Raw genomic sequence first — 15,375 nt, 5'->3', positions numbered from 1 at the left:
GTCAAAAGGTATGCAAACCTAAAAATATTTTTGTTGTTGAAATTGTCAAACACAATGCAGAGAGGATAGTATAAACTCTGAATAGCCACCGCTGAACTTCAGTGACTTTTAACATTTTACTGATCATATTCCTTCTATCACCCCTGCCCCAGCATCTTTTCCTGTAGTATTTTAATGCAAAACCTAGACATAATATCATTTCATCCATAATCACATCAGTTAACTTAAATCAGCTTATTTCTCTATTATGAATATCTCAAAAATGTCCATTTCAGATTTTCTCTAATTAGAATCCAAACAAGGTCTGTATTTTTAAGGTTTTCGGTGCTTTCGGCTCTATGGCCCTGCAGACAGAGTGTGCCTGTTTATGCTGTCACTGGCAGTGTGCAGAGTTGCTTTGACCTATGTCCTTGACGATTCTGAGCGCATCCTCAAACAGGCCTTGCTCACCTTCCAGAAACCTTGGAGCCTTCCTGATGTGCTCCTTCTCTCACACCCCATATACCATCTTTCAGGGCACCCTGCTGGCTCTGCCTTCAAATCCACCCAGGCCCAGACCACTTCTCCCTCCTCATTGCTACCATCCGCTCTCACCTGCACCTGTGCAGCCGCCTCTCTCTGCTCCCATGTTATCCCTATAGTCTATTATCAACACAGCAGACAGGGGCATCTTTTATTTTATTTTATTTTTTAAGTATAATTGACATATAACATTATACTGTAGTAGTTTCCATTGTACAACATACCTGATACTTTTATATATTGTGAAACAATCACCACGATAAGTCTAGATAGCATTAATTACTAAGTTACATATTTTTTCTTTTGATGAGCACTTTTATGATCTACTCTCTTAGCAAGTTTCTAATACACAATACAATGTTCAAACTACAGTCACTATGCTGTACATTACATCCCTACAACTTATTATTTTATAACTACAAGTTTGTACCTTTTCACCCCTTTCACACATTTTACCTATCTCTGCCTCTGGCCATCACCAATCTATACTTTGTATCTATGAGTTTGGGTGTCTTCTTTGTTTTTGTTTGTTTGTTTGTTTGTGTTTAAACTCCATATAGAAGTGGAATCATATGGTATTTGTCTTTCTCTGTCTGACTTATTTCACTCAGCCTAATACCTTCTAGGTCCATCCATGTTGTCACAAATGGCAAGATTTCATTCTGCTTCTGTGGCCAATTAATATTCCAGTGTGTTTATATACCACGTTTCTTTATCTGTCTATCAGTGGACACGTAGGTTGCTTCCATGTCTTGGCTACAGTGAACACGAGGGTGCACATCTTTTCTAGTTCCTGTTTTTGTTTTCTTTGGATAAATACCCAAAAGTGGAATTGCTGGGTTATATGCTAGTACTATTTTTAATTTCTCGAGTCATGTTTATACTGTTTTCATAGTGGCTATACCAACTTACATTCCCCCTAGCAGTGTACGAGGGTTCCCCTTTCTCCATGTTCTCACCAGTGCATTTCTTGTCCTTTTTGTAGTAACCGTTCTAACAGGTGCGAGGTGATATGTCATTGTACTTTTGATTTGCACTTCTCTGATGATTAGTGATGTTGAGCACCTTTTTATGTACGTATTGGCCATCCGTATGCCTTCCTTGGACAGAGTCATCCTTTTAACACACAAGTGAGACCATATCATTCCTTTGCTCAGCAACCTGCCATGGCTCCCATCTCACTCAAAGTAAAATCCAAGCACAGGCCCTCTGTGATCTGCCTTCCCACCCCTGTGGCTCTCCTACTCCCACCTAGTACCCCTCTCACTTACTTCACTGCAGGACAGGTACTTGCCCTTCTCCAGCACAGCAGCTGTATGTATGCCCACCTGGGACTTTAGCACTGACTTTCCTGTCTGGAACACTCTTGCCCAGATAGTTCATGGCTACCACACTTACCTTCAAATGGCTTCTCACTGCCCTGCAATTGCCCTGACCTCTTTATTTACATGGTTACCTACTCCTCGCCTCCCCACAATTCTGCAATTCTGTCTACTCGACTCTATTCCCTTTTCCTTAGCAGTTACTGCTTTGCTACACACCATGTCATTTACTTTACCGTCCCCTCCTCTCCCCCCATGGAATGCAAGCACATGGGTTAGAGGTCTTTGTTGTGCTCACTGTCATATCCTAGCTCCTAGAACAGTGCCCGGCACATAGCAGATCCCAACAAATGTTTATTGATGGACCGTGAATCCAATAGGCAAAATGTGGTGTAGTATGGTTCTGTTCATTTGCACTAGTAAAAATTACCATGGGTAAAAAAAATTAATAGTGAGATAGAACTCTATTTTATGATTTTTGGCTATTTATATTTTTCATTGTCTTTTTATCTGCCATATGTCAATTTATCTTCATCTTGCTTTTTATTTTCCAGGTTGTTTCTTAGTGTTTTTAAAAAATGTATCAATTTGCCTTCAATTGTTTATTTTATTTTATTCATCCTCACCCGAGGACTTTTCCATTGATTTTTAGAGAGGGAGGGAGGGAGAGAGAGAGAAAGACAGAGAGAGAGAAACATCCATCAGCTGCCTCCCACATGCACCCCAACCAGGGATCAAACCTGCAACATAGGCATGTGCGCTGACCAGGAATCAAACCCACAACCTTTTGGTGTGCAGGACAAAGCTCCAACTAGCCAAGCCACTCAGCCAGGACTGCCTTCAATTCTTTAGAAAGAACTTTTTTTGTTTCCATTACCACATAGTCCCCTTATATTCCACTTCCCTCAATCACCACACTGTTGTCCATGTCCATGAGTCCTTTTTCCTTTTCGCTCAGTCCCTCTACCCCTTAACTCCCCCATCCAGCTCTCAGCCTGCTCTGTATCTATGAGCCTGTCTTTATTTTGTTTGTTAGTTCAGTTTGTTCAGTAGATTCCACAAATGAGTGAAATCATATGGTATTTGTCTTTCTCTGACTGGCTTATTTCACTTAGCATAATGTAGAAAGAACTTCTTTTATCATTTAATTATTGCTTCAATTCCTTGTTCTTTTTAATTTCTCAAAAGTAGATTTGAGCATATGGTGTAGTGTACAGTTGTAACTTAACATTTCCCAAGTTCTCGGCTGACTATTTTTACCCCATCATTTAGCAACCCTTCTTTCTCCATGGATTAGAGTTTTGCCTTTATCACTCTGGCTGGTGTGGCTCAGTGGATTGAGTGCTGGCCTGTGAACCAAAGGGTTGTCGGTTCAATTCCCAGTCAGGGCACATTCCTGGATTGAGGGCCAGGTCCCCAGGTGGGGGTGTGTGAAGAGCAACCACATACTGGTATTTCTCTTCTTCTCTTCCTACCTCTCTCTAAAAAATATAAAATAAAATCTTTAAAACAATGTGGCCTTTATCATGCTGTTCCCCACTATGAACTGAAAATTCACATGAACATGCATGGCCCCCTGGCTTCCTCCTCAACCACCCCACCCAGGCTTCCTTCACTTTAGGAGAAGTCTGGAATTGTTTGTGTAGGTGTTTGCCTATATGTGCGTGTGCACATGTGACTCACTTAGGGTTAAGTTTCTGGGTAGAATTCCGAAAGCCATCCACCATCTTTTCTGAGTTGCCCTTTTCACATTGGAGGGCGGGGATGGGATCAGTCTGCCTCAGCTGATTTCAGTTTTATTTCTCAAGCTGGGGGGAGTGTGAGCTTTGAAATGGTCTTTACAAAGGTACAGCCTTATTTTGATGGGAAACCAACATATTAAAACAAAATGAGAGAGTTGGCAATTGTAACCAAATAAATTGCTTCCTATTGATAATGGAATATTTATACAGCCCGCAGTGGAGAGCAATTTCTTTCAAATCCAGGCTCTTTATCAATTATCAGGAAGGCAAAACGGAGTAGGAAGTAATGTGGCAGGGAGTAGATGGGAGGGCTCTGCAGAACTTTGGCGAGCTATGGGAGCGAGTCTCTGTGGGCTTCCCCTGAGCAGCTGTGAGTTGGTCCACACCTGTACCCTTTCCTGTGCACACTTTACTGGGGGACTTGGGTGCACATTGTCTTAACTCTCACCTGCCTACCCTTCTATACACAGCAACTCCAGGTCAGTTCTATTTGCAAGGCCATTAGAAACAATGCTTGGGCCAGGCTTACGTGAGCTCTTGCATATGAGAAGAGGAAGGACGGGTTTAATAAGAGTTACAATTGAAAAACTACACGACAGAAGGGGAGTTCTTTTCTGGATTAGAGCCAGTTCTTCCAACTCCCACCATTTGTCATTTTGCCTTGAGCCTCAGTGCCATGAATTATTTGGAAGATGAGTTTATGAGAATTTTTTTTGCACAGGCTGAACTGCGCAAGTAAAATTTCCTGCTCGGTATGGGCGGCTAGGAGTATTTTGGGCCCTGTTTAAGGCATGGGAGCTGCCTTGCTGTAAAATGCTGCACAATGGATGAATTAGGCGTGCAGAGTCAAGCTAAAAATGTGTGGCCATCACTGTCCTCTTGTTCCATTGGGGTCAGTCAGCACAGCTGGTAGATACCTGTGGCGGGCAGAATCTACCTGCTTCTGCCCTCTCCCTGGTCTAGAACGGAGGCTGGTACAGATGGGGCAGAAGGCAGGGCAGACAGTGACTTTGGGCTGGAGGTGCATCTGGGAGGTTTTATACCTGCAAGCACTATGTCTCTTACTCAGCAGGTGCTATGTCTTAAGATAGGTAGCCCCATGGGGGTTATAAAAACGAAGACCTTTCTGCATTCCTCTGGCATGTAACATCCCCCTGGGACTCAAGAAAGTTGTTAAGTAGATGGTGGACTGGAGGCAGGTAGCATGTGCTGTTTTGATGGCAGTGACTGGGACCTAACTGTTCCGTGCACAGGTAGGGAGCAGGTCGGTTGGACTCACCAGGGAAGCAGTGTTGCCTGGGGTGTCCTCAGACAGCTCTGGAGGCTGCGGGGGAGAGTGGTCACCAGAGGGAGAAGGATGTGTGACAGAAAGTAAAAGCGAGCTAGAGGGCACTCCTTGGAAGCCAAGATGTGTGTGAGGCGGGGATTCTCAGAGTGCGGGCCCTGGGCCTTTGTGTGCAGTGAGATTCATTTAGGGCGGCGCGGTGTGCATTAAGGAAGAGGAGAAAGAACTAGACTAGAAAATACCAGTGTGTGCCTGGGTTCACATCACTGCCCTGACACTTACAACCACACAGCCTGGGGTGAAGGGTAATGACAGAGCCTGCCTGGTGGGTTGTGAGGAGTAGATGAGCTAATACACAGGCGTGCTTAGAGCTGTGCCTGGTACTCAGTAAGCACACAACAGATGTTAGCTATTACGTGAGAGTTGGACCCCGAAGAAACTGCTGATATTGACCATTTTTTAAACCCATATAAAAGCAATTTTATATGCTCCAACCAAATGTATGCCCCCCCCCCCACATATATCATAACTACATTATGCATCTGTCATGATGGTCAATGCATTTCTGACTGTGGGTTGGAATAAAAAGACTGTGTGCTATCCTGGCTTTCCCAAGTGAGAGCGTGGAAATGAGGCTTCAACTTTAATGACCAAGTATAATCTTTCCATAGGACTTCGGCTCTGAGGAGCCTGTGATGAGCTCTTTGTTGCCTCTGTCATTTAAGGCTGTGCTGGGTGCTGGGATCCCCAGCGGTCCCCCTTACCACATTTGGGTCACGCAGGAGGGTCCCAAACCTCCTTCCTGGCTCTCGTTGAGCCCTGTTTCTGGGCCGCACTGAGTCTCCTCTCTTAGAACGGACTGACAAGAGTCAAAATAAAGCTGTATTGCCTTCAAAAGTAATTTTTTCTTCATTAGAACACATAAACAAAAAGAGCCACTCACGTTTTCTTGGATTTAGTTGTTGGTCTTTCTGTTATAAAGTTCTTTTCCCATTTCCAGCCTACAAGAGATTCCAGAGGTCAGGGAAAGACCTGCTTTCTAGATAATAATACTATTGAAGGGCCAGAGAAAGAATGTGAGTTCCAGCCACCAAGCAGTCCCCCGTAGTCCCTTCCCGTGGTGGGCTTAGGGTGGCCCCACCTCTTCCTGATCAATGTTGTGTTTGCTATTATATCTCCTGGGACCTGGCCCTCACCACCTAGAATGGTCCCTGACACATAGTAGGTACCCAGGAAGTATTTGTCAGATTGAATAATCCAAAGAAAAATTTAGCATTTTGAGAGGATTCCCAAGACCCCAGGAAGGGAAGGGGGTGTAAGCCAGGCCTGAGAGGCCCCCTCCTCCCCTCAATTCATTCTGCCTCTAGTTTATTTCTGGAATTTGGATCTTGTTCTTCTGGCCTCCATATTGGTGCTAAGTCCACAAAATGATTTAGTTTTCTTAGATGTCGATTATTCTCTGATCTCAGGTTATTAACATTTATAGCTTAGGAACAGTGTGGCTTAATGAAAAATTAATTGTATCGATTGTCACCAGGTTGTTCACAGATAAATTCCGCTGAATTTGCTGCTTGCAGATGCATCCGATTTTGCCTATGTGCCAAATGATATGATGCCTCTTTTCTGCCTGGGACATGTGCCTTGTTTTCCCTGAGCATGTGCTTATTGCCATTCGAGAAATGGCTCCTGTTGTGAGAAAGGCTGTGCTTGTCTCCATGATGCTGAGCAGTCTGCTGGATCTGCGAGAGGGTCCATTTCCTCTTAGGACAAACTACCCAGCATCCTGCCCTGGAAGCAGTGCAGCCTGGTGTCAGGAAAGTGGTTTCTCTCCACTCGCCCCTCCTCGTCCCGGGTCAGGGGAGCCCCTTTGCGCTCTCTGAGCATCTGCTCCATCTCAGCCATGTGCAGGCATTTCCAGACCCCTCTTTTGGGCGAGGCACTGTACTGAATGTGGGTCCACTCATGGTGCTGGGATTACCCTGCAGGACCTTTTGAGACATCATCTGAGTTGCCTACATTTCCTTGAAGCCTCCCTTTGTAATCATTTGGGCCTTGAACTTCAGGAAAGAAAGCCTAAGAGATAACTAGATGAAAGGCATGTCTCACAGAGATTGGATTTTTGTGCAAAAAAATGATGTTAAATGGAGGATGGTCATAATTGATACTGCCTTTTTGATTTTGTGTTATAATAGGAAATATATCTCGTATATTGATCTTCTTTCGTGATTCTTGGCCCAGAGCCCCTAAAACTTTTGGAACCTCAAGAGTGGTAAGTGTCTTCTGTATGCTAAAGAGATGACTGGTGACTGGGGTCAAGTCCAGAATGAGGCCTGGTTGCCAGAAAGATCAAGGCATGAATAGAAGGGTGGAACTTTTAGCCAGGGGCTGGAGAGTGAGCTCAGTTACCAGCTGCCAACATTTCATCACTCATGCTTAAGTAATGGAACCTGCATGTAACCCCTAAATGATGGGGTTTGTAGAGCTTCTTGGTGGGTGAACATTGAGGTGCTGGGAGGGTCGTGCCCCCAGACAGGGTAAGATGGAAGTTTCATGTACTCCCCACCCTGCCCTATGTATCTTTTCCATTTGGCTGTTCCTGACTTATAGCCTTTATATAAACTGGTAAATGGAAGTAAAGAACTTTCCTGAGTTCTGTGAGTTCTTCTAGCAAATTATCAAATCTGAGGAGGGGTTATGGGAACCCCAGACTTCCTATCCGCTCTGTCAGAAGTTCAAGTGGCCTAGAAGGTATACAGTAACTCTGAGTAGTTAGCATCAGAACGGGATTAAGTTACTGAGCACCCAGTTGGTATCCAGAGAGTTGGCGAATTAGTTTGTGTGGGGAAAAAACTCACACATTCGGTGTCAGAAGTCTTTGGAGTAGAAACAGATCACAGAGGGCAACCTAGCAATATGTATTCAGTATTTAAATAGAAACCGAGGCCTGGGTACATGGAGCAGACTGACAGCAAGCAGAGAGGAGGAGGGTGGGGAAACTGGATGAAAGAGCATGAAGAGATTAGCCGAAGAACATAGAAGCATAGCCCATAGGCACAGACAACAGGGTGGTGATGGCCAGGGGGAGGGGGTGGGGACTAGATGGAGGTGGGCAAAGGAGAGGAAATGGGGATGGGCAGGGACTTTGTTTGGGGCGATGGGCACACAATGCAGTGAGCAGATGATGCTTTGTTGAGTTGTACACTTGAAACCTGCACAATTTTGTGAACCAATGTCATCCCTATAAACTCAATATAAAAAAAATGTTCCTAACCCAGTAGTTCATTCCTAGGTTATCATCTTAAGGAAATGATCTTCAAACTGCATGGAGATTTATGTACAAAGGTTCCCATTGAAGCATTATTTAAAACCGGAAATAATCTAAATGTCCTACACTAGGAGTTTGGTTGTAGCCATATTATGGAAAACTGTGTAGCCCTCAAAAGTGATGTATAAAGGTCCAGTTAAATAAGATGGAAAATTAAAATGATATTGTATTAAATGAAAAAAAAGATGATATAAAGCTGTGGAGGGTGTGTGACCCTAATTTAAGAAATTTATACATAAAAATTTGGAATAAAATACCCTAACCTATTCACAATGGCTATTGCTGGCTTGTAAAGTATAGATTTTTATTTTATTTTTTTATAGATTTGGGGGCGTTTTTCAGAAGCATAAATTAATGTGAAACCTGAAAACATGTAGCATTCTGTGTAGGTCTAGCTCTATTCTTTTGAGGGTGTCTCCCCACCCCAGAGGGCAGGACCAGAACCCTTCAAGACAGAGAGAACTGCCCCCTGGCTAAATCTCCTCCCTCTCTCTTCACTCATCACTGTGGCTTTTTGTACAGGGGCCCTGCAGCCAGTCTCACTCTCGCACATATTCCCACTTAGTTAGTGGTTTTCCTTCCAGTCCCGCCCAGACCTTGCAGTTCATCACAGGTGCCCCCTGGCCTGTGCTCTCACTGTTGGGAGCTTTTCCATTAGCTTTAACTGGCCTGGCTTGCTATAACCAATTCAGTTTGATCTGTAGAGGTAGATGCCCCTGGCTTTCAGACTGCCTCATGTCGCCCTGTTTTAGGAAAGAAGTGATTATTTTTCATGAGTTGGGAAACTTAGTCTTTATCCGTATAATTTCACTACCTAATAAGTTATTGAAACGCTTTTCTTTCTGAACGTCAGATTGGCTTTACTTTTGAATTCAAATTGTCATTGGGGCCGTGGGGTAATGAAGAGTCAGCGGCACGGGGACACCTGGGATACACAGCGTGAGCATTGTGTCACTGACCCTCCAGCCTTGATCCCGGGGCCTTTGAACTGCATTCTGATACGGCCTCTTGCCTGCTCCCAGGAGAACAGTCACTCCTGGTGCTTCTGGGGCCGGGAGTTTACAGGAGCCCTGCTCAAGCCTGGATTTGAACCTTAGTCACAGGTGCAGTTACGCCCACTGGGAGGGACGTTCACTATTGCCCACCTTGTCCTTTTGCAGGCATCTCCCGACTGGGCCCTCGCTTCTAACCAAGGGCCCGGCGCCCGCGGACGCAGCCCTTTCCTCCCCTGGCCCATGGGTGCCCCTGCTGGAAGCCCTCTCTGTCGCATTGACTCCAGTTCTCAGCTTGCTTCTAGGTTGTCTTAGGTCTCACCTTGTCCCTGTATGTTTTCCCAGTGTTTCCTAGTTCATCTTCTCTCCTCTCACTCCTGTGCGTTCGGCTTTTTCTCTTAGGTAAATTTTAATTTTTTTGAACCTCCTAAAACTCTTTGTGTAACAAGAGTCAATTTAAACAAACAGCTCTATGCAGGCAGTGCCCCCCACTCTGGGTTAGGACCCCCTCTGACATAGCTCTTTGACGTCTGCTGTAGGATTTCATCAGAGCCGAGCCTGGGAAAAGCTCAATAAATTTGTTGAAATGGATTCATTCATACCTCAAACACCAAATAACCTAGGCTTTAAACCTTTAAAAATGTACTGAGAAAAAAAAGCCAGGTTGAAAAGGTGACTTGTATGCTGCTGCTGCCCCCCTGCCGCGACCCATGTGGCCTGTCCCCCACAGTCAGCATTATGAGATGCTGGGGCACTTCTGGGTTCCTGCCTCCTCCCAGCACACCCCTGCTCCTGAGCACCGTGTCCCCTTTGTGGTCTGAGCTCTCACCTCTGTGTGCCATGATTACTGGAACCAGTTAGTTGTTTTTGTTGACTGATTGATGATAATTAAATTGGAACTCATTCACACTGAAGCCCGCACTGGGACTGAATCAGTGTCTTACGCGCAATTATGGTCCTTCCCTTCCCATTTTCTCCAGGTGCTATAGCCGCGTGTTTCCACGTGCTCCCCGCACCGCCCGCCTGGGTGTCTCTCAAGGCTGTCCCTGTGCTCTGTGGGGCCAGGGGCCACGTCCCTTCCCTCCCTGACAACTTGTGCTTCCTCCCGCATTCTCTCTCAGTTAATGTCCTCGCTACTCAACCCATCAGGCAAACTGGAACCCCCAGCATCATCCTCAGATCCTTCCCCTGCCAGACCCCACACACCTGCACCGCCCCCACCCCCGCCCCGAGCATTGACCAGTCTCCCAGCAACGTGTGCTGGACCTTCCCGCCAGCACCGCACTGCTGAGCTCCAGGGTCCTCGTCGCCCCTTCGACTCCGTGGCAACCGCCGGGTGAGGGCCCTGCTTTTCCTCTCGTCATGCTGGTCTTAGCCACCCTGATGCCAGAGCTCTCACTTTAAAAATCAATCTGGTCCTTTTTCGTTTTAAAAAAATCTAAACCCAATGAGAGTTCCCTGTGGCCTACAGTGCGGTACACAAACTTTAACTATAAAGGCCGGAGTATAAAAATTTTAAGCTTTGAGGACCAAGCCGTTCTACCATAATTTCTCAATTTTATTTATTTAGTACAAAAGTAGCAGACAGATGGACAACAGACAGACACTATGTAAACGTGGCTGTGTTCCAATAAAACTTTATTTACAAATTGCCAACCCCAGGCCTGCAGGATTAAGCTCAGATGACTCCAAAGGCGCTTTGCAATTTTGCCCCCCTGCACTTCCCCACCCTCACCTCTCAGTGCAGCCAGTGTGCTAGACGTGCCCACCTTGACTGTTCTCTCCACTCTGCCTCCTTTCCCTTCCTCCATGGCCTTCAGGTTCAAAACATCCAAGGGCGGCGCTTTCACAGAGCTGCCTCTCTGTCATGTCTTTCATCCCCTGGAGGGACTTCTGTGGGGTTTTGTGCAGACTTGTGTTACTAAGCTTGTCGTTTTGTGTTATGAATATTTGGTCACCTCTCTGTCTTTCCATCTAGAATATAAGCTTCTAACAGCCTGGAAAGTTTCTTTTGCTACCTATCTATTCTGGCATAGCACTGGCATATAATAAGTAAACAGGAGCATTTCATTGATGAATCATCTCTAAATATTCATTTCTTATCTTTCCCAGAGAAGGTAGAAACCCTTCTAAATCTCTTGTCGTCGGCTTAGTCTTTGTCTTATTATATCTTCTGAAAAATGAGCTCCAAGTTTGTGTCTTATATTTTCTGGTACGTTTGTGTTGTTATTTAATAATCGACTTGCCTAGCCTTGCTGAGCTGCATCTATTCCAGTTTTGCAATTTCTCAACATTGTGTATCAACAGAATTCATCTTGTTCATTAATAGAAGCATCTCTTTTTGTGGTTAAAGCCCACAGTCTTCTGAAAGATACATTTCTGTGAAGGATAAACAGATTTCACATATAACGGGGACTGAGATGAGAAAACCGTTGTTCTTTGTTACTAATCTTGAGCGCTGTGAATGTCAGCTGAGCCTTCAAAGCCAGACATTAGCCAATGAATATTGACTCTGGCTGGAGTCTGGATTTCATCTGGTGCACACTCCATTTAGGCGGCCTGATTGATGAGTCTGTTCTCTGTTCCGTATGGTAGGTATGCCCTTGCTGTTGTTATTGCTCGAATTGGCTCTGTCCCTCAGGGGCGTTGCAGAGCTAAGGCCTGGGTCTCAGAGGGCGCTGGGTCAGGATGCAGGTGGCACCTGTGGTGGCCGTGCCTATCTTTGAGAAAGCAGACTTGCAGGCTTAACGAGAAGTGACTCTCTTGGGCTCTAGAGCAGGACCATGTCTGGAGCAGGACCGTGTTTAGCATGGGCCTTGCTTGGCTTCGGAACATCAGCATTGCTCCATGGAGGAGAAGCTCAGATCCCTGTGGGAATGCAGACTTTGGTTCTGAGAGATTCCATATGCATAGAGTCGATTGCTTTTTTCAGAAGAGCTGTCTTACCACGTTTTCTTTCCCACGTGACTGTTGGGCAGGCCCTGATCTCCATTGCAGATGTTCCTCTCCGGCCGCTGAGGCATCTTGGCCACAGTGGACTTGCCATGCTGGTTCCTGCTGTGCACGGCTGTGTGAGGCCAAAACTAAATTAAAAAGCAAATGCTCAGCACACTTATGTAGCTCTGAAACACGAGGGACGTCAGCCCAAAGAGGGAATATATTGCAGTGAAAAGCACACCCCGTTACTGGGCTGTTCCTAAAACCTCATCTGTGGCCCCTGCTTCCCAAGGATGTGGAAAGTGGCCAGAGTCCCTTCATGCTGTAGCCGGAGGCAGTGGGACCTGGCCTGCTCTCAAGTCTCTGCTGGTTTTATGGGCTTATTTCTCACACCCTGCTTGCTCTTAAATATAAAATGAGGCACACATCACATGCCTCAGACTGCAAGACCCATTTCCTACTAATAAGCTTCTCGTTTGCCTGGGCTTTCCCTGGCCTGACTCCCCAGAGGCTCCCATTATGGGTTTCTAGTTTTGTACTTTTTTTTTTTTTCACTCTGAAAGTTTGAAAGAAATGATGTTAGTGAGCTTTATTCAGGGAGTCAGGAGCAGATGTTCTGTGCAAACAGAGAAGGATGGCTTTGTCCCGCTTACCTTGGGGCCACAGAAAACAAAACCCTGAGCTGAGGTGCCTGCCTGTCCTGTCCTGGGCTGGGGAAAGGCCTGCTTGATCACTTGCTACAGATGGGACAAACCACGGGGGTTCGAGGTTTCAAAGGAGCATGTTATGTCCTTCACAGCAGGGCAATGCTGGGGTGACCCCTGTCTTCGGTCTGCCTTACCACATCCAGTAGCCCCTGGGGTGAGGCAACTCTGGGAGGAGCCCAGGCAGCTGGGCAGGGATCAGCAGGCACACATGCCAAGCCCTCATTTCCAGGCCAAGTTCTCAAACATCCCCACCCAGGCCCCTCCGGGATGTCCCATGGAAGGATACAGGCTCATTTGTCTGTAAAATCTAGGGCAGGCAGGGGGAGCACAGGAATGAGGCCAGGTCCTGTCACCCTTTCAGAGTGGTAGCAGTGGCCCAGGGGATGCAGGCTGGAGTCAGAGGGATGGGACATGGATGGAGATGGGGCCTTGGTACAGGAGTGGCCCAGAGAACACGGGGCAGAGCTCTGCCTGCAGCTCACCCTCCAGCTGGCCCTCCTGGGATCCTGGCCTCTTCTGTGGCCCCTGGTGGAATCCCTGCCATCATCTGCCAGCCCATGTAATACCCTGCTGTAAAGGCTGGAAGGAGACCCACCCCAGCCTGTTTTCAGATGGGGAAATTCAGCCCGGGGGAGAAGACTCTCCTGGTTTCCTTGTGTGCTGACTGCCATGTCAGAGACCCCGTCTCTGCACCCTCCTATTCTTGGTGCCTGGGGATCTGGGCCCAGGCAAGGCCACGGTCTCTGTCCCAGTGTCCTCGAGCGCTGTGAGCCATGACCGCAAGCTGAGCAGCAGCTCTAAGCTCTTTTCAGGCCATCAGGGACTTGGTAGGAAAACAAATGGCTGCTTTGGTAATCTTGGGCATGTCCTGTTGATAAAAAGCCTGAAAGTGCAGACAAACCCCTTGATTCAGAATTTGGACTTGACTAAAATTTTCTTTCTGTATCGTCAATAGAAAAAAGAGGGCCGTCTGAGCAGCAGATTAACAGGGTATGAAAGGGAACACAGGCTTCCTGTTCTTCTCTCAAACACGTTAATGATGTCCACAGATCTACAGAAAGGAGGCTGGAAGGACCTTAGGGATCCTTGCAGCTCACCAGCTCATTTTACACATGAGCAAACTGAGGCCTCAGGGTCTGGCGGCAGACTTAATTAGCTAATACGCCTGGCCGGGAGCCGAGGGTCCTGGCGCACTGACTGGTCCTGTCTGAGCCGGAGCCCACAATTATTCACAGAAAGCATTCAGCGTGCTGAACTCGTATCGATGATGAATTTGCTACCAACACGGGATCCTTATTTATTCAGACCCACCACCCATTCAACAGCTGTCTGTCTAGCGCCTCCTTCCGAGTGTGGGTGGGAATGTGCAGAGATGAATGAAGTGTACGAGGAGCTTACAGCTCAGAGGAGAAGCCCTGGTTTCTACACCAGTTCTCTCATTTCTAGGTGGGTCGTATTCAATGTCATGTGACAAGAATGAAGGACCTGCTGATGGTTGGCAGAAAGGGAGATGACTTAGGCTCTAGTGAGCAAAGACATTTTGTGGGTTCCATGGCCCCTGGTTTGGCCTTCAGGACTAATTTGATTTAGGCAAGTAAAGAGGAGGGCAGAGTGTGTCAGGGAAGACAGCTGGATGGGATAGTGCAGTAGCCTGAAAAACACCCCCATAAAGTACCAGGGGCTCATCTCTGGACCCTGTAAATGTTACCTTGGAAAAGGGTTTTTTTTTTTGTTTGTTTGTTTTTTTTGCAGATGTAATTAATTTAAAGATCTTGAGATAGGGAAATTATCCTGGACTATCTGGGTGGTCCCTAAATGTAAACATGAGTCCTTATAGGAGGGAGGCAGAGGGAGATCGCAGACAGAGGGGAGAAGGCAGTGTGACCACAGAGGCAGAGAGTGGAGTGACGCAGCCGCACCGCAAGGGATGCTGGCGGCCACTGGAAGCTGGAAGGGGGCAAGAACAAATCCCCCACCTCCAGAGCCCCACTGCCCCTGTCCACACCTTTACTCTGGTCCAGTGGTATTGATTTCAGACTTTTGGACTCTAGACTGTGAGAGAATAAATTTGTTTTGTTTTAAGCAGCCAAGTCTGTCATGGTTTGTTATAGCAGTCATAGGAAATTGATGTAAATAGGAAAGGGCAATGCCTGTTTGGAAAAGGGTGTGGTTCAAGGTATTTGCTGCGAGCAAGTCAGATATTTAGAAAGTAGTAACTGAATGGATTAGGGCCAAGGTCTTGTATTAGTTTTAAGGGTACCTGCAAGTTTCTGTGTGGATCCTCCCTTCCTGACCAGAGTGTAGGGCTCTGAAGGAGAACCACGATGCCAGCAAGTGATGGTTATTTCTCTGCGGTATTCACTACAGTGCTCCTCAGGTACAGACAGCCAATGTGCGTTGAATGGCATGATGAATGTTGGCAAAGGCCATACCTGGGCTTGCACCGGGTTGATGGGTGAAAAATCAAAGCTGGCCAAGTCTGGTTCTCAGATACGATGGAGGAATTTCTCATCTTCAGACTGTGATCTCGAATTCACCATGTC

The 15,375-nt window shown here is 46.5% G+C and overlaps 1 protein-coding gene across 4 annotated transcripts in view; it reads left to right on the top strand.

Moving 5' to 3' along the window:
- CALN1 (calneuron 1) overlaps positions 1 to 15,375 on the top strand; it is a 508,279-nt gene that overhangs the window by 268,443 nt on the left and 224,461 nt on the right. The gene's annotated exons all lie outside the window — the stretch shown is intronic.

This window comes from Furipterus horrens, unplaced genomic scaffold (assembly GCF_987537825.1).
Source record: "Furipterus horrens unplaced genomic scaffold, mFurHor1.1.pri manual_scaffold_5, whole genome shotgun sequence".
Taxonomy (NCBI): domain Eukaryota; kingdom Metazoa; phylum Chordata; class Mammalia; order Chiroptera; family Furipteridae; genus Furipterus; species Furipterus horrens.
This window is presented reverse-complemented; position numbering and strand designations above follow the sequence as displayed.